We start from the raw sequence: 25,272 nt of genomic DNA, 5'->3' as shown, positions 1-25,272 counted from the left end.
ATCTTTGGTCCCAATGCCTACAAAAGTCTCGGTGGAAACTCATTTGGTCTGGTTATTGTCGATGATTTTTCATGATTTACGTGGGTGTTCTTTCTTGATGATAAATCGCAGGTCCAAAAGATCTTCAAAAACTTCGCTAGGAAGGCCCAGAATCAATTTGGAGTGAAGATCAAGAAGGTTCACAGCGACAACGGAATGGAGTTCAAGAACGCAAATGTGATTACCTTTCTTGACGAAGAAGGGATTTCACACGAGTTCTCGGCTACGTACACGCCTCAACAAAATGGAGTTGTTGAGAGGAAGAAATGAACTCTTATCGAGATGGCAAGAATGATGCTTGATGAGTACAAGACGCCAAAACACTTTTGGGCGGAAGCGGTTGAGATAGCTTACCACGCAACAAATCGCTTGTACCTTCACAAGCTACTCGGCAAGATGGCATACGAGCTTCTCACCGGTAACAAACCCCAAGTTGGATACTTTCAAGTGTTTGGTTCAAAGTGTTACATTCTTGATAAGCATCGTCATTCTAAATTTGCTCCTAAATCTCATGAGGGCTTCCTACTCGGTTATGGCTCAAACTCACACACTTACCATGTCTACAACAATTTCACCAGAAAGGTTGAAGAGACGCTAGGTGTGAAGTTTGATGAATCTAATGGCTCGCAAGTAGAGCAATTGCCAATTTATGTAGGAGACAAAGACCCTTCGGAAGCAACCCTAGACTTGTCTATTGGCAAGATTCGTCCAACGGAGGTGAAGGAGGGTACCTCGTCCGTCCAAGTGGAAGCTTCTACGTCACAACAAGGTGAACCAAAAGTTGACATGGAAGCATCCACAAGTGGGACACGCCAAGATGAAGAAAACGAGGAAGTACACCAAGATGAACCTCATCAACCTCCTTCTCCACCTAGACAAGAGAACGCCAACGCCAACAATGAAGAATGCCAAGAAGAAGAACGAGATGATGAACAAGATGCTCCACCCCGATCCAAACAAAAGCTCCCATGAGTTCGAGCAAGAGTTTCATGGGACCATCCCATTGAACAAATGTTCAACGATATTCAAACCGGGAGAATCACTCGCTCTAAAATTCGTTTGGCTAATTTTTGTGAAAATTATTCATTCATCTCTAGCATTGAACCTATGAAGGTTGAACAAGCATTGGAAGATCCGGATTGGATAAATGCCATGCATGAAGAGCTACACAACTTTGAGAGAAATCAAGTGTGGACATTGGCCGAGAAGCTCGACAACAACCACAACATCATCGGTACCAGATGGGTGTTTCGCAACAAGCAAGACGAAGATGGTCAATCATTCGCAACAAATCACGTCTCAGCGCCCAAGGATACACTCAAGTCGAAGGTATGGACTATGGTGAGACATATGCCCCCATTGCTAGACTTGAGTCCGTCCGCATCTTACTTGCCTATGCTAATCACCATGATATCACCTTGTACCAAATGGACATTAAAAGTGCTTTCCTTAATGGTGAAATTGAGGAGGAAGTTTATGTTAAACAACCTCCCGGCTTTGTTAATCCTAAGAAACCCGACCATGTTTACAAACTTCACAAAGCTCTTTATGGTCTTAAGCAAGCTCCCAGAGCATGGTATAAATGCTTAACCAAGTTCCTTATTGAAAAAGGCTTTGAGATTGGGAAGATTGATTCTACTCTTTTTACTAAAATGGTTAATGGTGAATTATTTGTGTGCCAAATTTATGTTGATGATATCATATTTGGTTCGACTAACCTCATTTTAGTGAAAAGTTTGGAAAGCTAATATCGGAAAAGTTTGAGATGTCTATGATGAGTGAACTCAAGTTCTTCCTTGCTACCTCTGGAGCACTGCGTTGGTTTTCCCCGAAGAGGAAGGGATGATGCAGCAAAGTAGCGTAAGTATTTCCCTCAGTTTTTGAGAACCAAGGTATCAATCCAGTAGGAGGCTACGCGCGAGTCCCTCGCACCTGCACAGAACAAATAAATCCTTGCAACCAACGCAAATAGGGGTTGTCAATCCCTATAGGTCCACTTACAAGAGTGAGATCTGATAGATATGATAAGATCATATTTTTGGTATTTTTATGATAAAGATGCAAAGTAAAATAAAGGCAAATTAAATAGCAAAGCAAATAACTAAGTAGTAGGAGTTTAATATGATAAAGATAGACCCGGGGGCCATAGGTTTCACTAGTGGCTTCTCTCAAGAGCATAAATACTCTACGGTGGGTGAACAAATTACTGTTGAGCAATTGACAGAATTGAGCATAGTTATGAGAATATCTAGGTATGATCATGTATATAGGCATCACGTCCGAGACAAGTAGACCGACTCCTGCCTGCATCTACCACTATTACTCCACTCATCGACCGCTATCCAGCATGCATCTAGAGTATTAAGTTAAAACAGAGTAACGCCTTAAGCAAGATGACATGATGTAGAGGGATAGACTCATGCAATATGAGGAAAAACCCATCTTGTTATCCTCGATGGCAACAATACAATACGTGCCTTGCTGCCCTTACTGTCACCGGGAAAGGACACCACAAGATTGAACACAAAGCTAAGCACTTGTCCCATTGCAAGAAAGATCAATCTAGTAGGCCAAACCAAACTGATAATTCGAAGAGACTTGCAAAGATAACCAATCATACATAAAAGAATTCAGAGAAGATTCAAATATTATTCAAAGATAGACTTGATCATAAACCCACAATTCATCGGTCTCAACAAACACACCACAAAAATAAGATTACATCGAATAAATCTCCACAAGAGAGGGGGAGAACATTGTATTGAGATCAAAAAAAGAGAAGAAGCCATCTAGCTAATAACTATGGACCCGTAGGTCTGAGGTGAACTACTCACACTTCATCGGAGGGGCTATGGTGTTGATGTAGAAGCCCTCCGTGATCGATGCCCCCTCCGGCAGAGCTCCAAAACAGGCCCCAAGATGGGATCTCGTGGATACAGAAAGTTATGGCGGTGGAATTAGGGTTTTGGCTCCAGTTCTGATCGTTTGGGGGTACGTGGATATATATAGGAGGAAGGAGTATGTCGGTGGAGCAACAGGGGGCCCATGAGGGTGGATGGCGCGCGTGGGGGGGGGGGGGGTAGGCGCGGTACCGAAGAGGCTAGCAAGGATGGAAGGGTGAGAGTGCGTATAATCCATGGACTCAACATTAGTCATAAAGAACTCACATACCTCGGTACTACGTGCATGCTCCTAGGGGGGATAGATTGGTAGGAAAAGACCATCGCTCATCCCCGACCGCCACTCATAAGGAAGACAATCAAATAACACCTCAGGTTTCAAATTTGTTGCATAACGTTTACCATACGTGCATGCTATGGGACTTGCAAACTTCAACACAAGCATTTCTCAATTTCACAACTACTCAACTAGCACGACTTTGATATTATTACCTCCATATCTCAAAACAATCATCAAGCATCAAACTTCTCTTAGTATTCAAAACACTCTTAAGAAAATTTTACTAATCTTGAATACCTAGCATATTAGGATTTTAGGCAAATTACCATGCTATTAAGACTCTCAAAATAACCTAAGTGAAGCATGAGAGATCGATAGTTTCTATAAAACAAATCCTCCACCATGCTCTAGATATAAGTGAAGTACTAGAGCAAAATTATATAACTCAAAAGATATAAGCGAAGCACATAGAGTATTCTAAAAAATTCCAAATCATGTATGGCTCTCTAAAAAGGTGTGTGCAGCAAGGATGATTGTGGTAAACTAACAAGCAAAGACTCAAATAATACAGGACGCTCCAAGCAAAACACATATCATGTGGTGAATAAAAATATAGCTCCAAGTAATGTTACCGATAGAAATAGACGAAAGAGGGGATGCCTTCCGGGGAATCCCCAAGCTTTGGCTTTTAGGTGTCCTTAGATTATCTTGGGGGTGGCATGGGCATCCCCAAGCTTAGGCTCTTGCCACTCCATGTTCCATAATCCATCAAATCTTTACCCAAAACTTGAAAATTTCACAATACAAAACTTAAAGTAGAAAATCTCGTGAGCTCCATTAGCGAAAGAAAACAAAAGACCACTTCAAGGTACTGTAATGAACTCATTCTTTATTTATATTGGTTCTATACCTACTGTATTACAACTTCTCTATGGTTTATAAACTATTTTACTAGCCATAGATTCATCAAAATAAGCAAACAACACACGAAAAACAGGATTTGTCAAAAACAGAACAGTCTGTAGTAATCTGTAGCTAGCGCAAGGTCTGGAACCCCAAAAATTCTAAAATAAATTTATGGACGTGAGGAATTTACCTATTAATCATCTTAAAAAGAATTAAATAAATATCTCTCTCCAAATAAAAATTAAAGCAGTTCTCGTGAGCGCTAAAGTTTCTGTTTTTTACAGCAAGTTCAACAAGACTTTCCCGAAGTCTTCCCAACGGTTCTACTTGGCACAAACACTAATTAAACACAAAAAAACACAACCAAAACAGAGGCTAGATAAATTATTTATTACTAAACAGGAGCAAAAAGCAAGGAATAAAAATAAAATTGGGTTGCCTCCCAACAAGCGCTATCGTTTAACGCCCCTAGCTAGGCATAACAATCACAAATAGATCTTGGTATTGCCATAATAGTTAGATAGATTATTAAAGATCATTTCATATTCTCAACGTTCGGCAGAAAGTTTTCTTTGAGGCAATCAAAAGTAATCAAAAGGGCTAAATTTAATGGTACAAAAGTCCCCAAGATCAACCTTGGGAGGTATAGGTTCCTCCTTTGGTCCTTCATATTGCACAACCAATTCATCATTATAAGCATTGTTTTGACAGAACTTTGTGAGCCTATATTCAAGAGAATATCCTAGTTCATTATTTCGAATAGCCAAATCATCATTAAGTTCAGAAATTCTATCAACTAAAACATTGGTAGGAACCCGTTTTCTAAGATTTTCATTGAAAGCAACATAATCTAGAGATTGAAAGCGCATTATTTCTTCTTGATCAAAGAGGATAGCCTCTATGGGAGGACGGCAAGCGTCCATCCTATAATGTGCAAAGATTTCTTTGGCCTCTTTTATTATGAATATAAACTCATGAGCCAAAAAGATAGTAGCGGCATGTTTAACAGAAGAATGCGCAATATTAGAGAATTCTAGGAAAATCCTTTGTATAGAAGCATGCATGTGCATGAATTGTCTTTCAAGCTCAACTACAAGCATAGCCATAGAGTACGCAAGACTACTAGTTCTATGAAGAATAGAACTACCCATAGAAGGTAAAGCACCAGCACAAGTAAAGAAATCTTGAATAACTCCTTTTCCAATAATATTACCACTACCAAAACGGAATCTTTCTATATGTGAGATAGTGGGTTCTTTAGTAGGAGCATCAGGATTATTATCGACAATAGTTTCCCCAATTTCAGACATAGAAGCAGAAGGTAAAGGACTAGCCATAACGACAAGCAAACAAACTAACACACAAGCAAACAAAAAGCAAGCAAACAAAAGAGGCAAATAGAGAGGGAGGATAGGGAGAGAGAGGGCAAATAAAACGGCAAGGGTGAAGTGGGGGAGAGGAAAACGATAGGAAAATGGCAAATAATGTAATGCGGGAGATAAGGGTATGTGATGGGTACTTTGTATGTTGACTTTTGCGTAGACGTCCCCGGCAACGGCGCCAGAAATCCTTCTTGCTACCTCTTGAGCACTGCGTTGGTTTTCCCCGAAGAGGAAGGGATGATGCAGCAAAGTAGCGTAAGTATTTCTCTCAGTTTTTGAGAACCAAGGTATCAATCCAGTAGGAGGCTATGCGCGAGTCCCTCGCACCTGCACAAAACAAATAAATCCTCGCAACCAACGCAAATAGGGGTTGTCAATCCCTATAGGGCCACTTACGAGAGTGAGATCTGATAGATATGATAAGATAATATTTTTGGTATTTTTATGATAAAGATGCAAAGTAAAATAAAGGCAAAGTAAATAGCAAAGGAAATAACTAAGTAGCAGGAGATTAATATGATAAAGATAGACCCGGGGGCCATAGGTTTCACTAGTGGCTTCTCTCAAGAGCATAAATATTCTACGGTGGGTGAAAAAATTACTGTTGAGCAATTGACAGAATTGAGAATAGTTATGAGAATATCTAGGTATGATCATGTATATAGGCATCACGTCCGAGACAAGTAGACCGACTCCTGCCTGCATCTACTACTATTACTCCACTCATCGACCGCTATCCAGCATGCATCTAGAGTATTAAGTTAAATAGAGTAACGCCTTAAGCAAGATGACACGATGTAGAGGGATAGACTCATGCAATATGAAGAAAACCCCATCTCGTTATCCTCGATGGCAACAATACAATACGTGCCTTGTTGCCCTTACTATCATCGGGAAAGGACACCGGAAGATTGAACCCAAAGGTAAGCACTTCTCCCATTGCAAGAAAGATCAATCTAGTAGGCCAAACCAAACTGATAATTCGAAGAGACTTGCAAAGATAACCAATCATACATAAAAGAATTCAGAGAAGATTCAAATATTATTCATACATAGACTTGATCATAAACCCACAATTCATCGATCTCAACAAACACACCGCAAAAAGAAGATTACATCGAATAGATCTCCACAAGAGAGGGGGAGAACATTGTATTGCGACCCAAAAAGAGAGAAGAAGCCATCTAGCTACTAACTATGGACCCATAGGTCTGAGGTGAACTACTCACACTTCATCAGAGGGGATATGGTGTTGATGTAGAAGCCCTCCGTGATCGATGCCCCCTCTGGCAGAGCTCCGGAATAGGCCCCAAGATGGGATCTCGTGGATACAGAAAGTTACGGCGGTGGAATTAGGGTTTTGCCTCCTGTTCTGATCGTTTGGGGGTACGGGGGTACGTGGATATATATAGGAGGAAGGAGTACATCGGTGAAGCAACAGGGGCCCATGAGGGTAGTGGGCGCGCCTGGGGGGGAGTAGGTGCGCCCCTCTACCTCGTGGACTCCTCTTTTCTTTCTTGATGTAGGGCCCAAGTCTCCCGGGTCTTGTTCGTTGATAAAATCACATTCCCGAAGGTTTCATTCTGTTTGGACTCCGTTTGATATTCCTTTTCTTCGAAACCCTAGAACAGGCAAAAAACAGCACTTCTGGGCTGGGCCTATGGTTAATAGGTTAGTCCCAAAAATAATATAGAAGTGGATAATAAAGCCCAATAATGTCCAAAACAGTAGATAATATAGCATGGAGCAATCAAAAATTATTCCAACGTATCATTCCTTTGTTTGCAAATCAAGCAAACTAAGGAGGGTATCTTTGTTTCCCAAACAAAGTATACCAAGGACTTATTCAAGAAGTTCAACATGCACGAAAGCAAAGGTATGAAAACTCCCATGCCTACTAGTGGACATCTTGACTTGACCAAGGATGGCAAACCGGTTGACCAAAAGGTTTATCGCTCTATGATTGGTTCATTGTTATATCTATGTGCATCTCATCCTGATATCATGCTAAGTGTGTGCATGTGTGCACGATATCAAGCAGCCCCCAAAGAATGTCATCTTAAGGTTGTGAAAAGGATAGTGAGATACCTAATACATACACAAATTTTGGCATTTGGTATCCTAAGAGGACTCCTTTTGATCTTGTTGGCTACTCCGATTCGGACTATGCCGGAGACAAGGTTGATAGAAAGTCCACTTCGGGTACTTGTCAATTCCTTGGTAGATCTCTCTTGTCTTGGTCCTCCAATAGACAAAACTCGGTATCCTTATCCACCGCCGAAGCGGAATACATTGCCGTCGGTTCATGTTGTGCTCAATTACTTTGGATGACCCAAACTCTTAAAGATTATGAGATCTATGTGAAACATGTTCCACTGCTTTGTGACAATGAAAGTGCTATTAAGATTGCTCATAATCCTATGCAACATTCTCAAACTAAGCATATTAAAGTTCTTCATCATTTTGTTCGAGATCACATTGCTAAAGGTGATATTGATCTTAAGCATGTTCGTACCGACAAGCAATTGGCGGATATATTCACCAAACCGCTTGATGAGAAAGTATTTTACCGTTTGAGAGGTGAATTGAACATCATTGATGCTTCAAACTTGGAGTAGAAACTCCATTCGGATACATGCAAGGCATGAGCCTTTGACTAATCCTTGATATTTCTCTTATGATGATGATCATGTGTCTTGGATATATTTGCACCCTTGCATGTTATCTAACCCTTGTAGGTACTTGGATGAACCAAAATCTATGAGATTGCAAATCACTTACATCTTGAGCAATCTCTACATCACCAAGTCTCTACAATATGGTGGTTGAAGACAAGGAAGCACGAAACCTTTCAACATATCCTTTGACCACTTCTATATATCAAATTTCATTTGGTATCAAATTCATGATTGTCAAATTGGATACACAAGTGCTCTTCCTTGCAAGACTAACCCATGTAGGTAGTTGAACTCAAACTACAAGTGGTGCTCCTAATTTGATGAGCTACATCAACCTTGAGCATCCCACACAAGTTCAACTACATGATCAAGTTCAACACCACCACCCAAGGTATGTTATTCCGTCTTAGAGAAGCTTTACTCCAAGTCAAGGGTCAAAGAAGCTCAACAAGATGCGAATACATCAAAAGTTTAAACGAAAAATGGTAACCCCATTTTGAGATTAAATGATGAGTATGACTTATGATCAAGTGTTCTCACTTGACTCCTTAGTCAATATACTCTAACATAGGTGACTTTGTCACCGCCCACTTCTGGATGAAGTTCTCTAGTGTTTCTCTGAGTCTTTGCATTTGTCCCTTGCATATTTATTTCCCTTCCTTTATCAAAAAAACTTCATCTAGATTTTGTTTTCTCTGTTTTGTTATGCATCTCTTGCATCCAATTCATTGCAAATCCTTCAGTTAATTCATTGCAAATCTTTGTGAGATCCTTTTTGCCTAGTGATCTGAGGTGACAAATGTTCTCTCTGTCTTGAACTCGGCCATACCGATTTCATCTCTTTCGGTCAAGCCGAACCATTTTGGTGCAACCGAAAAATATAACTCGGTGTCACCGCTTTCATTGTAGAGAAAACAATTTGCCACTTGTTCCTAGACCTTTGTTCCATCTCCACTCGATGATTCTTGTCCTCTACCAGCATCACAATCTATATGATGCTTTGCTCTGTGACTCAAGGACCAAACCTATTTTGACTCACACTCCAGAAGATCCCTTCTTGGAAATTGATGTCAAAGGGGGAGAGAGAGATCACAGCAAATCTTATTCACTTCAAAAGGTGGAGAGAGAGAAAGGTAATCACATCAAAGGCCCCAAATGCTTGGTGTTCAAGAGGAGAGAAGTCACATGTCTTTAAGAGGGAACATACATGTCTATATTTATGATCTGTTTTGCTCTGATTTTGTTTCCCTATGTTCTCCCATTATCCAATACAAGATTCAGGGGGAGAAATACTGCTAGGGAAGGAAGTCTTTGAATTCATTGCATATCTTTTACCTTTGGGAACATGTCTATATCGAATAGAGTACCCAGTACTCACACTCTACATGTCATCCCAATCTTGGTACTCTTGTGGCTTCCATTGTTTGCTCTGTCTAGTAGATGTATCTATGTTATCTAACCTTGTTTACTCAGGTTCAGCTCTTCCTAAGCCAGCTCAAGACCACAAGGTAAGTATATGCACCACACTCATGTGCATGAAGACTTCTTACTAATGTACATATTGTTTGCAAGAAGGAATCATGAACATGAAGTTACACTTCATATATTCATATCATTTGCCCTGATGCATATAGCCAAGATACATGTAGCACTTTGCCTCCTCTATCATGATTATGCATTCGCATGCTCTTACATTCCATATTGACATGGATGCATACATGTAGGGGGGGCCTATGCATGTTACATGTCTTTCCAAAGCTTTACTTGTTATCTTCTATATCTTTATCTAAAGATTTGATGTATATTGTCATCAATTACCAAAAGGGGGGATATTGAAAGCACAAGTGCTCCTGGGTGGTTTTGGTAATTAATGTCAACATATCTCTTGATTGGACTAATGTTTTCATCTAGTATATTTCAGACAAGTTCAACAGATGGAGTGGCATGGACAAGAGGATGTGTAACCCCTTTCAAAATGCTAAGGACAAAAGATTGGCTCAAGCTCTAAAGCTCAAGACTCTACATTTTACTTTTAGTGATCCAAGATCACATTGAGTCCATAGGAAAAGCCAATACTATTGAAAGGGGATGAGGTATTGCTTAATGGGTTGCTTGCTCAAAATGCTTAGTGATATGATCCAAAAACCCTCAACCACTTTCCCATATCCACATATGTCCCAAACCACAAGTCAAACTCGGCCCCACCGAAACTTCTATCCGGCGCCACCGAGTTCTCTTGACATAGCCACTGCCATAAACCCTGGGATCTCGGTCTCACCGATATGGGCTTGCATACTCTCTGTCGCCTATTGCAATAATTTCGGTCTCACCGAGATATGAAATCGGTCCCACCGAGTTTGCTTGACCAAATCTCTGTTTTGCTTATTACCAAAATCGGTCTCACCGAGTTTGCGTAATTGGTTAAACTGAGATGAGTTTTTACCCTAACCCTAGCACATCGGTCCCACCGAGTTGATCATATCGGTCCCACTGAAATGTCTAACAGTCACATTATGACCTAAATCGGTCCGACCGAGTTGTCTGATTCGGTCCCACCGAATTTGGTGATTTGTGTGTAATGGTTAGATTTTGTGTGTCGCCTATAAATACCCCTCCACCCACTCTTCATTTGTGAGGAGAGCCATCAGAACATACCTACACTTCCAGCATACATTTTTTGAGAGAGAACCACCTACTCATGTGTTGAGGTCAAGATAATCCACTCCAACCACATAAATCTTGATCTCTAGCCTTCTCCAATTTTCATTCCACTCAAAATCATCTTACCACCAAATCCAAATCAGTGAGAGAGAGTTGAGTGTTGGGGAGACTATCATTTGAAGCACAAGAGCAAGGAGTGTTGAGGCACTCAGTAATTTTAAAATAATTCCTACGCGCATGCATGATCCATCTAGGTGATGCATAGCAACGAGAGGGGAGAGTGTTTTCCACGTACCCTCGTAGATCGTAAGCGGAAGCATTATGACAACGCGGTTGATGTAGTCGTACGTCTTCATGATCCGATCGATCGTAGCACCGAAGATACGGCACCTCCGCGGTCTGCACACATTTAGCTCGGTGACGTCCCACGAACTCTAGATCCATCTGAGGTAGGGGGAGTGTTTTGTCAGCAGGACGGCGTGGTCATGGTGATGATGAATCTACCAGCGCAGGGCTTCACCTAAGCACTGCAACGATATGACCAAGGTGGAAATCTGTGGAGGGGGGCACCACACATGGCTAAACAATCAACTTATGTGTCTATGGGGTGCCCCCCTCCCCCGTATATAAAGGAGTGAAGGAGGGGAGGGCCGGCCCTCTCTATGGCGCGCCCCAAGGGGGATTCCTACTCCTAGTAGGAGTAGGTTTCCCCCTTCCCTAGTTGGAGTAGGAGAAGAAGGGGAAGAGGGAGAGAAGGAAAGAGGGGGGCGCCGCCGCTTCCCTAGTCCAATTCGGACCAGCCCATGGGGGCATGCAGCCACCCCTTGAGGCCCTTCTCACCTTTTCCGCATGGCCCATTAAGGCCCATTACTTCCCCGGCGAATTCCCGTAACTCTCCGGTACTCCGAAAAATACCCGAATCAGTCGGAACCTTTCTGATGTCTGAATATAGCCTTACAATATATTGATCTTTACGTCTCGACCATTTCGAGACTCCTCGTCACATCCGTGATCTCATATGGGACTCTGAACAACCTTTGGTACATCAAATCACATAACTCATAATACAAATCGTCATCGAACGTTAAGCGTGCGGACCCTACGGGTTCGAGAACTATGTAGACATGACTGAGACACATCTCCGGTCAATAACCAACAGTGGAACCTGGATGCTCATATTGGCTCCTACATATTCTACATTGTTCCCAGCAAAGATCTTTATCGGTCAAACCGCATAACAACATACGTTGTTCCCTTTGTCATCGGTATGTTACTTGCCCGAGATTCGATCATCGGTATCATCATACCTAGTTTAATCTCGTTTCCGGCAAGTCTCTTTGCTGATTCCTTAATGCATCATCCCACAACTAACTCATTAGTCACATTGCTTGCAAGGCTCATATTGATGTACATTACCGAGAGGGCCCAGAGATAGACGGAGTGACAAATCCTAATCTCGATCTATGCCAACTCAACAAACACCATTGGAGACACCTGTAGAGCATCTTTATAATCACGCAGTTACATTGTGACGTTTGATAGCACACAAGGTGTTCCTCCGGTATTCGGGAGTTGCATAATCTCATAGTCAGAGGAACATGTATAAGTCATGAAGAAAGCAGTAGCAATAAAACTAAACGATCATTATGCTAAGCTAACAGATGGGTCTTGTCCATCACATCATTCTCTAATGATGTGATCCCGTTCATCAAATGACAACACAGGTCCATGGCTAGGAAACTTAACCATCTTTTATTAACGTGCTAGTCAAGTAGAGGGGACACTCTGTTTGTCTATGTATTCACACATGTACTAAGTTTCCGGTTAATATAATTCTAGCATGAATAATAAACATTTATTATGATATAAGGAAATATAAATAACAACTTTATTATTGCCTCTAGGGCATATCTCCTTCAGTCTCCCACTTGTACTAGAGTCAATAATCTAGTTCACATCGTCATGTGGTTTAACACCAATAGTTCACATCTTTATGTGATTAGTTCACATCTCCATGCGACTAACACCCAAAGGGTTTACTAGAGTCAATAATCTAGTTCACATCTGTATGTGATTAACACCCAAAGAGTGATCATGTTTTGCTTGTGAGAGAAATTTAGTCAACGGGTCTGCCACATTCAGAGCCGTATGTATTTTGGAAATTTTCTATGTCTACAATGCTTTGCACAGAGCTACTCTAGCTAATTGCTCCCACTTTCAATATGTATCTAGATCAAGACTTAGAGTCATCCAGATCAGTGTCAAAGCTTGCATCGACGTAACTCTGTACAACGAACTCTTTGTCACCTCCATAACCGAGAAACATTTTCTTATTCCACTAAGGATATTTTTGACCGCTGTCCAGTGATCCACTCCTGGATCACTATTGTACCCTCTTGCCGAACTTACGGTGAGGTACAAAATAGGTATGGTACACAGCATAGCATACTTTGTAGAACATATGACTGAGGCATAGGGAATGACTTTTCATTCTCTTTCTATTTTCTGCCGTAGTAGGGTTTAGAGTCTTTACTCAACTTCACACCTTGCAACACAGGCAAGAACTCCTTCTTTTACTGTTCCATTTTGAACTACTTCAAAATCTTATCAAGGTATGTACTCATTGAAAATATATCAAGCATCTTGATCTATCTCTATAGATCATGATGCTCAATATGTAAGTAGTTTCACCGAGGTATTTCTTTGAAAAACTCCTTTCAAACATTCCTTTATGCTTTCCAGAAAATTCTACATTATTCCCGACCAACAATATGTCATTACATATACTTATCAGAAATGTTGTAGTGCTCCCACTCACTTTCTTGTAAATACAGGCTTCACCGCAAGTCTGTATAAAACCATATGCTTTGATCACTTTATCGAAGCATATATTCCAACTCCGAGATGCTTGCACCAGTCCATAGATGGATCGCTGGAGCTTCCTCACTTTGTTAGCACCTTTAGGATCGACAAAACCTTATGGTTGCATCATATACAAATCTTCTTTAAGAAATCCATTAAGGAATGCAGTTTTGACATCCATTTGCCAGATTTCATAAAATGTGGCAACTGCTAACTTGATTCGGACAGACTTTTTAGCATCAATGCGAGTGAGAAAATCTCATCGTAGTCAACACCTTTAATTTTTTGAAAACATTTTTACGACAATTCGAGCTTTGTAGATAGTAACACTACTATCAGCACCCGTCTTCCTCTTGAAGATCCATTTATTCTCAATGACTCACCGGTCATCGGGCAAGTCAATCAAAGTCCATACTTTGTTCTCATACATGGATCCCATCTCAAATTTCATGGCCTCAAGCCATTTTACGGAATCTGGGCTCATCATCACTTCCTCATAGTTCTTAGGTTCGTCATGGTCTAGTAACATGACTTCCAGAACAGGATTACCGTACCACTCTAGTGCGGACCGTACTCTGGTTGACCTACGAGGTTCGGTAGTAACTTGATCTGAAGCTTCATGATAATCATCAATTGCTTCCTCACTAATTGGTTTAGGAATCACTGGAACTGATTTTTGTATGAACTACTTTCCAATTCGGGAGAAGGTACAATTACCTCATCAAGTTTTACTTTCCTCCCACTCACTTCTTTTGAGAGAAACTCCTTCTGTAGAAAGGATCCATTCTTAGCAACAAAATATCTTGCCTTCGGATCTGTGATAGAAGGTGTGCCCAACAGTTTCTTTTGCGTATCCTATGAAGATGCACTACTCTGATTTGGGTTTGAGCTTATCAGTTTGAAACCTTTTCACATAATTATCGCAACCCCAAACTTTAAGAAAGGACAGCTTTGGTTTCTTGCCAAACCATAGTTCATACAATGTCATCTCAACGGATTTAGATGGTACCCTATTTAACGTGAATGCAGTTGTCTCTAATGCATAACCCCAAAACGATAGTGGTAAATTGGTAAGAGACATCATAGATAGCACCATATCCAATAAAGTACGATTACAACATTCGGACACACCATTATGTTGTGGTGTTCCAGGTGGCATGAGTTGTGAAACTATTCCACATTATTTCAAATGAAGACCAAACTCGTAATTCAAATATTCGCCTCTGCCATCAGATCGTATAAACTTTATTTTCTTGTTACGATGATTTTCCACTTCACTCTGAAATTCTTTGAACTTTTCAAATGTTTCAGACTTATATTTCATTAAGTAGATATACCCGTATCTTCTCAAATCATCTGCGAAGGTCACAAAATAACGATACCCGGCGTGAGCCTCAACACTTATCGGATTGCATACATCAGTATGTATTATTTCCAATAAGTTAGTTGCTCGCTCCATTGTTCCGAAGAACGGAGTCTTAGTCATCTTGCCCATGAGACATGGTTCGCAAGCATCAAGTGATTCATAATCAAGTGATTCCAAAATTCCATCAGCATGGAGTTTCTTCATGCGCTTTACACCAATATGACTTAAATGGAAGTGCCACATATAAGTTGCACTATCATTATTAACTTTGCATCTTTTGGCTTCAATATTATGAATATGTGTATCACTACGATCGAGATTCAATAAACCATTTATATTGAGTGTATGACCATAGAAGGTTTTATTCATGTAAATAGAACAACAATTATTCTTTGACTTAAATGAATAACCGTATTGCAATAAACATGATCCAATCATATTTATGCTTAACACAAACACCAAATAACATTTATTTTAGGTTCAACACTAATCCTGAAGGTAAAGGGGATGTGCGATGGTGATCTTATCAACCTTGGAATCACTTCCAACTCTCATCATCACCTCGCCCTTAACTAGTCCCTGTTTATTTTGCAACTCCCGTTTCAAGTTACTACTCTTAGCAACTGAACCAGTATAAAACACTGATGGATTGCTATAAACACTAGTAAAGTACACATCAATAACATGTATATCAAATATACCTTTGTTCACTTTTCCATCCTTCTTATCCGGCAAGTATCTAAGGCTGTTCCACTTCTAGTGACCATTCCCTTTGCAGTAGAAGCACTTAGTTTCAAGCTTGGGTCTATCTTTGGGCTTGTTCATGGGAGTGGCAACTTGCTTGCCATTCTTCTTGAAGTTCCCTTTCTTTCCCTTGCCCTTTTACTTGAAACTAGTGGTTTTGTCAACCATCAACATTTGATGCCTATCTTGATTTCTACCTTCATTGATTTCAGCATCACGAAGAGCTCAGGAATCATTCATCCCTTGCATATTATAGTTCATCACTAAGTTCTAGTAACTTGGTGATAGTGACTAGAGAACTTTATCAATTATTATCTTATCTGGACGATTAACTCCCACTTGAATCAAGAAATTGTAGTACACAAACAATTTGAGTACATACTCACTGGTTGAGCTATTCTCCTCCATCTTGTAGGCAACGTACTGTCACACGTCTCATACCTCTCGACACGGGCATGAGTATGAAATACCAATTTCAACTCTTAGAACATCTTATATGTTCCGTGGCATTCAAAACATTTTTGAAGTCCCGGTTCTAAGCCGTAAAGTATGGCACACTAAACTATCAAGTATTCTTCCTACTGAGCTTGCCAAACGTTCATAATGTCTGCCTCTGCTCCTGCAATAGGTCCATCACCTAGCAGTGCATCAACGACATAATTCTTCTGTGCAGCAATGAGGATAATCCTCAGATCACGGACCAAGTCCGCATCATTGCTACTATCATCTTTCAACTTCTTTTTCTCTAGGAACATATCAAAATTAAACAGGAAGCTACATCGCAAGCTATTGATCTACAACACAGATATGCAATTACTATCAGGACTAAGTTCATGATAAATTAATGTTCAATTAATCATATTACTTAAGAACTCCTACTTATATAGACATCCCTCTAATCATCTAAGGGATCATGTGATCCATATCAACTAAACCATGTCCGAACATCACGTGAGATGGAGTAGTTTTCAATGGTGAACATCTCTATGTTGATCGTATCTTCTATACGATTCATGCTCGACCTTTCGGTCTCTAGTGTTCCGAGGCCATATCTGCATATGCTAGGCTCGTCAAGTTTAACCCGAGTATTCTGTGTGTGCAAAACTGGCTTGCACACGTTGTATGTGAACGTAGAGCTTATCACACCCGATCATCATGTGGTGTCTCAGCACGAAGAACTGTCGCAACGATGCATACTCACGGAGAACACTTATATCTTGAAATTTAGTGAGGGATCATCTTATAATGCTACCATCGTACTAAGCAAAATAAGATTCATAAAAGATAAACATCACATGCAATTAAAATATGTGATATGATATGGCCATCGTCATCTTGTGCCTTTGATCTCCATCTCCAAAGTACCGTCATGATCTCCATCGTCACCGGTGATGACCCACAAGTATAGGGGATCTATCATAGTCCTTTCGATAAGTAAGAGTGTCGAACCCAACGAGAAGCAGAAGGAAATGATAAGCCATTTTCAGCAAGGTATTCTCTGCAAGTACTGAAATAAGTGGTAAGAGATAGTTTTGTGATAAGATAATTTGTAACGAGCAACAAGTAACAAAAGTAAATAAAGTGCAGCAAGGTGGCCCAATCCTTTTTGTAGAAAAGGACAAGCCTGGACAAACTCTTATATAAGGAAAAGCGCTCCCGAGGACACATGGGAATATCGTCAAGCTAGTTTTCATCACGTTCATATGATTCGCGTTCAGTACTTTGACAATTTGACATGTGGGTGGACCGGTGCTTGGGTGCTGTTCTTACTTGAACAAGCATCCCACTTATGATTAACCTCTATTGCAAGCATCCGCAACTACAACAAAATTATTAAGGTAAACCTAACCATAGCATGAAACATATGGATTCAAATCAGCCCCTTAAGAAGCAACACATAAACTAGGGTTTAAGCTTCTGTCACTCTAGCAACCCATCATCTACTTATTACTTCCCAATGCCTTCCTCTAGGCCCAAATAATGGTGAAGTGTTATGTAGTCGACGTTCACATAACACCACTAGAGGCTAGACAACATACATCTCATCAAAATATCGAACGAATACCAAATTCACATGACTACTAATAGCAAGACTTCTCCCTTGTCCTCAGGAACAAACGTAACTACTCACAAAGCATATTCATGTTCATAATCAGAGGGGTAATAATATGCATAAAGGATCTGAACATATGATCTTCCACCAATTAAACCGACTAGCATCAACTACAAGGAGTAATTAACACTACTAGCAACCCACTAGCACCAATCCCGGACTTGGAGACAAGAATTGGATACAAGAGATGAACTAGGGTTTTGAGATGAGATGGTGCTGATGAAGATGTTGATGGAGATTGCCCTCTCCAAATGAGAGGAGCGTTGGTGATGACGATGGCAATGATTTCCCCCTCTGGGAGAGAAGTTTCCTCAGCAGAACAGCTCTGCCGGAGCCCTAGATTGATTCCGCCTCGTGGCGGCGGAGTTTCGTCCGGAAAGGTTGCTTCTGGTTTTTTTTCTCGACGAAAGACTTCATATAGCAGAAGATGGTCATCGGAGAGCCACCAGGGGGCCCACGAGGTAGGGGGCGCGCCCTAGGGGGGCGCGCCCTAGGGGTGGGATGCCCCCCACCCTCGTGGACAGGGTGTGGGCCCCCTGGTCTTCATCTTTGGCGAGGGTTTTTCATTATTTATTATAAGGTATTCCATGGAGTTTCAGGAGTTTTGGAGTTGTGTGGAATAGGTCTCTAATATTTGCTCCTTTTCCAGCCCAGAATTCCAACTGTCGGCATTCTCCCTCCTTATGTAAACCTTATAAAATAAAAGAGAATAGCCATAAGTATTGTGACATAATGTGAAATAACAGCCCATAATGCAATAAATATCGATATAAAATCATGATGCAAAATGGACGTATCAACTCCCCCAAGCTTAGACCTCGCTTGTCCTCAAGCGAAAGCCGATAACAATAAATATGTTCCTATGTTTAGAGGTAGAGGCGTCGATAAAAATAAAATATGGACATGAAGGCATCATGATTATTCTCATAACAGCAACATATATAGATATTGTCATATGATTACTTATGTTCAAGTGATGATCTATTCACAACGCAAAAGTATGAATCAGAAACCTTATTAAGAACCAACAAACTGTAACCTTAGTCATTGAAGCAATTGCAATTTATCATAACATCAGAAAGAGTCTATGTCAGAGCTAAAAAGCAAGTCCACATACTCAACTATCATCTAGTCCTTCATAATTGCTAACACTCACGCAATACTCGTGGTTATGGAGTTTTAATTGGACACAGAGAAAGATAGGGGCTTATAGTTTCGCCCCACAATACCTCGAGGGTAATGTCAACAATAATAACTCATGCCCCCCTACATCCAATTAGATATATATATCAGGTTCTTTCCAACATGATGAGTTTGCCAAAGGATAAAATGAAAAAGGGAGAGGTGAAGATCACCTTGACACTTGCATAAGGTAGAAGATAATAAGAAAAGATAGGCCCTTCGTAGAGGGAAGCAGAGGTTTCCATGCGCTTTTATGGTTGGATGCACAAAATCTTAATGCAAAAGAACGTCACTTTATATTGCCCCTTGTGATATGAACCTTTATTATGCAGTCCGTCGCGTTTATTACTTCCACCTCACAAGATCGTATAAAGCTTATTTCTCCCACACTAATCATACATATTTAGAGCAATTTTTATTGCTTTGCACCGATGACAACTTACTTGAAGGATCTTACTTAATCCATAGGTAGATATGGTGGACTCTCATGGCAAAACTGGTTTAAGGGTATTTGGAAGCACAAGTAGTATCTCTACTTGGTGCTGAGAATTTGGCTAGCATGTGGGGAAAGGCAAGCTCAACATGTTGGATGATCCCTGACAACATACTTTATCTCAGATATAAGAAAACATAACCCATTACATTGTCTTCCTTGTCCAACATCAACTCTTTAGCATGTCATATTTTGATGAGTGCTCCCAATCATAAAAGATGTCAATAATAGTATATTTATATGTGAAACCTCTCTTTCCTTAATACTTCCTATTAATTGCAATGATGACCAAAGCTATGCCTGCCAACTCCCAACAACTTTTAATTATCACAATCTTTCTATGTCACTATCAATAAGATCAATATGATCTCTTGTTTGTTCTTATTATTTTTCTCTTTTCTTTTATTCACCCAAGATCATAGCAAGAAAATCAAGCCCTTGACTCAACACTAATCTTTATTATATAGCTCACGGACTCGATTACATAGAGAGATCATAAGGCAAAACTCAAAACTAGATCATGACATAAACTTTATTCTACTAGATCAAAATACTACTAATAGGATCGAACTAAGGAAAACGGTAAAGATATGAGTTGTGATTGTGATATGATACCGGGGCACCTCCCCCAAGCTTGGCTGTTGCCAAGGGGAGTGCCCATACGCACGTGATTATATCTCCTAGGTTGGTGAAGAAGGTGGAGGTGTTGTTGATGATGCGGGCTTGTCATCCATCTTCCAAGGCATGGGTTCACCATCATAGAAGGATGATCGAGTCTCCGGAATCCTCGAATCTGCAGCCGAACTCATTCTTTTGAATCTATATTCATACTCACAGTTTTGGTTTTGCGGGTCATAGATTTGGGCTTGGAGGTGCTCGATCTTCTCATGTAGCTTGCAGATGGCCTCCTCGGTGTTCTTGGCATCCGGCTTGTAGTTGTTAGTGAACTCCACGAGCATCGTGTGGCTAGCGTTGATCCCATGCTCCACCATCCCCTGGCACTTGAACACTTGTTGCTGCATTGCTTCGAGCCTTGTCTCCATGCTTCCGGTTCCCTTTGGTCCCTCGGCATCACGGATGTGCAGCAACCCATCATGCATCTCAATGGTTTGAGGGTGTTGCAGCACCTCCACGAGGTAAGGGTTGATGGCCTTCTCAAAGAACTTGTCCTTGGAAGCACTTGGGGACGTCATGATAATCTAGATCTGTCAGAAAAACAGCTCGAAACAAGAACAGAGAATATTTGCGTGATACGGGAGTCAAAACCTTCGGGAGAATATATAGTGAGTTTTACCGACCAAAATACGTATCGTGCAAGAAAACGGAGTCCGGAAGGCACACGAGGTGTTCATGAGGTAGGGGGCGGGCCCATGGGGGTAGGGCACGCCCTCCACCCTCGTGGGGCCCTCGTGTCCTTCCCGGACTGCTGCTTAATTTTCTATTTTTCTAAATATTACAAAATGGAGAAATATTGCCTTAAAAATTGTTTTGGAGTCGGTTTACTTACCGTCCCACATACCTATTCCTTTTCGGAGTCTGAAACGTGCTGGAAAGTGTCCCTTATGTATTCCTCTGGGGTTATGGTTTCAATAATATTGGTTTCAATATTTATGGGATTACCTGAGATATAGTGTTTAATTCTCTGACCGTTTACCACCTTCGGATTTGTGCCTTTGAAGTTGTTGATTTTTATGGCACCGGAACGATAGACCTCCTCGATAACATAGGGGCCTTCCCATTTAGAGAGAAGTTTTCCTGCAAAAAATCTTAAACGAGAGTTGTATAGCAATAAATAATCACCTACATTAAACTCATGCTTTTGTATCCTTTTGTCATGCCATCTTTTAACCTTTTCTTTAAACAACTTGGCATTTTCATAAGCTTGGATTTTCTCCATTCATCAAGTGAGCTAATATCAAATAATCTCTTTTCACCGGCAAGTTTGAAATCATAGTTGAGCTCTTTAATAGCCCAATATGCCTTATGCTCTAGTTCGAGAGGTAAGTGACATGCTTTTCCATATACCATTTTATACGGAGACATACCCATAGGATTTTTATATGGAGTTCTATAGGCCCATAATGCACCATCAAGTTTCTTGCACCAATTCTTTCTAGACCTATTGACAGTCTTTTGCAAAATTAATTTGAGTTCTCTATTACTCAATTCTACTTGACAACTAGACTGTGGGTGATACGGAGATGCAATTCTATGATTGACGTCATATTTAGTAATCATTTTACGGAAAGCGCCATGAATAAAATGTGAACCACCATCAGTCATTAAATATCTGGGGACTCCAAACCTCAGAAAAATAACTTCTTTAAGCATTTTAATAGAAGTGTTATGATCAGCACTACTAGTTGGAATAGCTTCTACCCACTTAGTAACGTAATCAACAGCAACTAAAATATGTGTATATCCATTAGAGGCAGGAAAAGGTCCCATATAATCAAATCCCTAAACATCAAATGGTCCAATAACAAGTGAATAATTCATAGGCATTTCTTGACGTCTACTAATATTACCAATTCTTTGACATTCATCACAAGATAGGACAAACTTACAGGCATCCTTGAAGAGAGTAGGCCAATAAAAACCGGATTGCAATACCTTATGTGCAGTTCTATCTCTCGCGTGGTGTCCTCCATAAGTTTCGGAGTGGCACTTGCGTAGGATATGTTCCTGTTCATGCTCAGGTACACAACGTCTAATAGCATCATCTACTCCTTCTTTATAAAGATGTGGGTCATCCCAAAAGTAATGTCTCAAATCATAGAAGAACTTTTTGTTTTGTTGGTATGTGAAGCTAGGTGGTATGAATTTAGCAACAATGTAATTAGCATAATCAGCATACCAAGGAGTACTACGAGAAATACTTATGACATTTAATTGTTCATCAGGAAAGCTATCATCAATAGGTAGTGGGTCATCAAGAACATTCTCTAACCTAGATAAGTTGTCTGCAACGGGTTTCTCAGCTCCTCTTCTATCAACAATATGCAAATCAAATTCTTGTAGCAAGAGAACCCATCTAATAAGTCTAGGTTTAGCATCTTTCTTCTCCATAAGATATTTAATAGCAGCATGATCAGTGTGGATAGTTACTTTAGAATCAACAATATAAGGTCTGAACTTATCACAAGCAAAAAGAACTGCTAAAAGTTCTTTTTCAGTAGTAGCATAATTTCTTTGAGCATTGTTTAGAGTCTTACTAGCATAATGGATAACATTTAATTTCTTATCAACTCTTTGCCCTAGAACAACACCTACAGCATAATCGCTAGCATCACACATAATTTCAAAGGGTAAATTCCAATCAGGTGGCTGAACAATAGGTGCAGAGACTAATGCTTTCTTAAGTATTTCAAATGCTTCTACACAATCATCATCAAAGACAAATGGTATATCTTTTTGTAATAAATTAGTCAGAGGCCGAGAAATTTTTGAGAAGTCCTTAATGAACCTCCTATAAAATCCGGCGTGACCAAGGAAACTTCTTATACCTTTGATGTCCTTGGGACACGGCATCTTTTCAATAGCATCAACCTTGGCTTTATCAACTTCAATACCTCTTTCAGAAACTTTATGCCCCAAGACAATACCTTCATTAACCATAAAGTGGCACTTTTCCCAATTCAAGACAAGATTAGTTTCTTCACATCTCTGCAAAACTCGATCAAGATTGCTCAAGCAATCATCAAAAGAAGATCCATAGACGGAAAAGTCGTCCATGAAAACCTCACAAATCTTTTCACAAAAGTCAGAGAATATAGCCATCATGCATCTTTGAAAGGTAGCAGGTGCATTACATAAACCAAAAGGCATACGTCTATAAGCAAAAGTACCAAAAGGGCATGTAAAAGTAGTCTTTGATTGATCTTTAGCCGACACAAGTATTTGAGAGAAACCAGAATAACCATCTAGAAAGCAGTAATGTGTATGTTTGCATAATCTTTCTAGCATTTGATCGATAAAAGGTAAGGGGTAATGATCTTTCTTAGTAGCCTTATTTAATTTGCGGAAATCAATTACCATCCTATAACCTGTAATAATTCTCTGTGGAATCAATTCATCTTTATCATTAGGAACAACAGTAATACCTCCCTTCTTAGGGACACAATGAACAGGACTTACCCACTGACTATCAGCAACGGGATAAATTATACCTGCCTCCAGAAGCTTTAGTATTTCTTTTCTTACCACTTCTTTCATTTTAGGATTCAGACGTCGTTGAGGATCACAAACTGGTTTGGCATCTGCTTCCAAATTTATTTTATGTTGACATAGAGTGGGACTAATGCCCTTAAGATCATCAAGAGTATATCCAATAGCATCACAGTGCTTCTTCAGAGTTTTCAATAATCTTTCTTCTTCATGCTCTGAAAGTTTAGCACTAATAATAACAGAATATATCTTCTTTTCATCAAGATAAGCATATTTAAGATTATCAGGCAACAGTTTAAGCTCAAAGACGGGATCACCCTTTGGTGGAGGAGGACCCCCTAGGATTTCAACAGGCAAATTGTGTTTCATAATAGATTCCTATTTAAAGAATACTTCATCTATTTCCCTTCTTTCATTCATAAACATATCATTCTCATGGTCTAGCAAATATTGTTCTAAAGGATCACTAGGAGGTACGGCAATAGAAGAAATACCAATAATTTCATCCTTACTAGGCAATTCTTCTTCACGGTGTTGTTCACTAAATTTAGAGAATTAAAATCATGAGTCATATCATCTAAGCCGACAGTAACAACATCCCTTGTGCAATCTATGGTAGCATTAACAGTATTCAAGAAGGGTCTACCAAATATAATGGACAAAAGCTATCTTGTGGGGAACCAAGAACAAGAAAATCAGCAGGATATTTAGTTTTCCCACACAAGACTTCAACATCTCTAACAATTCCCATTGGTGAAATAGTATCTCTATTAGCAAGTTTAATAGTGACATCAATTTCTTCTAACTCAACAGGTGCAATGTCATGCATAATTTCTTTGTATAGTCAATAGGTATTGCACTAGCATTAGCACCCATATCACATAAGCCATGATAACAATGATCTCCTATTTTGATAGAAATAATAGGCATGCCTACCACAGGTCTAGGTTTATCTGTATCACGGGGTTTAGCAATTCTAGCAGTTTCATTACAAAAGTAAATAACATGCCCATCTATATTATCAGACAAGAGATCTTTAACAATAGCAATATTAGGTTCAACTTTAACTTGCTCAGGAGGTGTATTTGTTTTAATATTGCTTTTACGAACCACAGTTGAAGCTTTAGCATGATCCTTTATCCTAACAGGGAAAGGTGGTTTCTCAACATAACAAGTAGGAACAATAGGATCATTATAAGTGACAGTCTTTCTTCAACTTTAATAGGTGCAGCTACTTTTACTTCTATGGGAGGATGATATTTAAACCACTTCTCCTTAGGGAGATCAACATAAGTAGCAAAAGATTCACAGAAAGAAGCTACTATCTCAGAATCAAGTCCATATTTAGTACTAAACTTACGGAAAATATCGGTATCCATAAAAGATTTAACACAATCAAACTTAGGTGCCATACCTGACTCCTTACCTTCGTTGAGATCCCAATCTTCAGAGTTGCGTTTAACTCTATCCAATAAATCCCATCTAAATCCAATAGTCTT

This window comes from Triticum aestivum, chromosome 7A, assembly GCF_018294505.1.
Source record: "Triticum aestivum cultivar Chinese Spring chromosome 7A, IWGSC CS RefSeq v2.1, whole genome shotgun sequence".
In the NCBI taxonomy this organism is placed as follows: Eukaryota; Viridiplantae; Streptophyta; class Magnoliopsida; order Poales; family Poaceae; genus Triticum; species Triticum aestivum.
The sequence above is the reverse complement of the archived record's forward strand: the minus strand, read 5'-3'. Positions refer to the sequence as shown.